Source organism: Etheostoma cragini, chromosome 23, assembly GCF_013103735.1.
Source record: "Etheostoma cragini isolate CJK2018 chromosome 23, CSU_Ecrag_1.0, whole genome shotgun sequence".
Lineage (NCBI taxonomy): Eukaryota > Metazoa > Chordata > Actinopteri > Perciformes > Percidae > Etheostoma > Etheostoma cragini.
The window spans coordinates 14,930,147-14,932,286 of record NC_048429.1 but is presented as its reverse complement, the minus strand read 5'-3'; the positions used below and the strand labels follow the sequence as shown (position 1 = coordinate 14,932,286).

The following is a 2,140-nucleotide window of genomic DNA, read 5'->3' as shown; positions in this document are numbered from 1 at the left end:
TCAGTATCCAACTCGTAGTAGTTGTCTTATTAGGCCTCCCTACTCTCGCACGACTCAAACCCAGTTTAGTGTGTTGTAAGGAGGGTCAAAGATATGGAACAGTCTCCCCACTTCACTCACTGAGCTTTCTAAAGAACATTTTAAACCGAGAGTCAAATTGTTGCTCCTAAGTTCTCTGAATTTTCCATTTGGGTTTATGCTCTTAATCTATTTTTAAGTTGTTTCATACAAATTAAATGTGTTTTGGTTTGTTTGATTTTGTTTTGTTTTTTTGTTAGCTTTTTTGTTTTTATTGTTTGTTTGGTTTAGTTTAGTTTTTACATAGTAGCATAAATTGTTTTTTTAAACATTAAATTTTGTTAAATGATATTGTTTTTATGGTGATCGCCACTTATTTAGCCCCTTGGAGGGTTTTTCGGCAATCATCCGTCACATCTTTTTGTGTAATATATAATAATGTCTTAATGTTTTTGTAGTGAAAATAAAATAATCAATCAATCAATCAATCAAAAACTCAGCGCCGCCACTCATAAATACTCAGGCTCATTGACTGCTAAGTCAGTTTTAGCTGAATGTTATCTTGTCCCGTCCGTCTGTAAACCAGTGCAAGCAGAGCATATCTTTTGTGAGGCTGAGCGCTCTGCTTGCTCTCTGATGAGGCGGAAACACTTAGAGGAGCTACTAAAAACCCTGATCCAGAGCAGCTTACCTCTAGCATTGGTGTAGATTTAAAATGGTGAGCCACGCCTCCTCTGTCAGAATACACACTGCTCTACAAAAAAAGCGTGGATTGCAGCCATTTACGAGTTAGGAGTTAAGGTACACATACGTCTTTTGGATAAACTGTGTAAACTCAGTTGGATTCCACATCAGGGATTGGGCCCGGTTCTGATTACGCTTATCCCCAAAGTCCAGTTTGTTGATTTGTGTGAACATTGTGATGTACCGTGCCTGTGCATGGTTCATTTATCCGTGGCCGGGTCCACTTAAAAATGCCGCAAACTTGTTTTAAGGTGTTGTCCGTGTGTGTGTGTGTGTTTTCACTTCCTTAAAGCTAATTGGAACATTTTCGTGGCCATAAAATGTCTTGTTCAGGGTTCTGCCAACCACACTCGCCAGCTGCCACTATTGTTGGCTGGTAATTCAGGAGAAAGTGTGCTGATTTTCTGTGTACTGCTGTACATTTAAACGTATGAGTTAAACATCAAATACTGTAATGTTTTTTCACTCTAATGTCGCTGAATCAGCTGCTGTTTTAAACCATGTTGACTCTGCAGCTTGCGGGGCTGCTCAGTTCCCCCCGTGCCTGACGGACACACACACACACACACACACACACACACACACACAAACTGGAGATGACGACACAATGACCTAAATTGAGGACCGCTAAGCTCGTTATTGTACGTGCAATGATAAGTTAAAGTCCAAGAAGTCCTTTATCAAACCGTATGAATGTGTCCCCGCCCAGGATAGTAACTTAACTAACAATGTAAAGATCAACAAGCCACTGACAGACATGTTCATATTTGATTCATTCAATAAACTATTAGTTTTTGTCTTAAATCCACCAGCCCTTTTCATATTATACCAACATTTGCAGCATCCTGAGCCTTTTTGGTAAGGTTACTAGGAAAACTCAGCCCAGAGTCATTTTATTCTCATCACAACAAGTTTCCTTTTTATTTTTAAAGAAGTATATTATTTACTTTCCCTCGCAATTTCATTGCAACAAAAACCAAAAAGGCAACACCCCTTTTATTGCAATTTTGAATAACAAAAGCTCCCACAAAATCAGGCATTTTGGGCCGCAACAATCTCAAATAAAGCCCGCAAAATCCAGGAAGGACTGGTCTTTGGTGAAGACCAGCTGTTCCGAAACACAAAAGTGGACTGCTATGTAACGCAGTAGTGGTCGGCATCCCCTGGTGATAAAGTAGGAAGAAAGGGAAAAAAAATAGAAGTTAAGAGAGCTTTTGTGACTGGCTAGCAGCAGCTTGTTTTTGGCTTGCTAGTATGTTATCTGTTAGCATGTCTCCAGTGCTGCCACTGTGTGGTGTGATGCCACCAACATTAAAAGTAACATTTAAATAGCTTATACAGAACGTTGGGTTTGTTTTGTATTATTTTAGGAACTAAG

At 39.4% G+C, this 2,140-nt stretch overlaps 1 long non-coding RNA gene across 1 annotated transcript in view; it reads left to right on the top strand.

Annotated features, from left to right (window-relative positions):
- LOC117938662 overlaps nt 1-318 on the top strand; it is a 12,679-nt gene extending 12,361 nt beyond the window's left edge. Inside the window, exon 3 of the long non-coding RNA XR_004655460.1 lies at nt 92-318. This is a non-coding gene — a long non-coding RNA (uncharacterized LOC117938662). The remainder of the gene's footprint in view (nt 1-91) is intronic.
- The last annotated feature ends 1,822 nt before the right edge of the window (nt 319-2,140 follow it).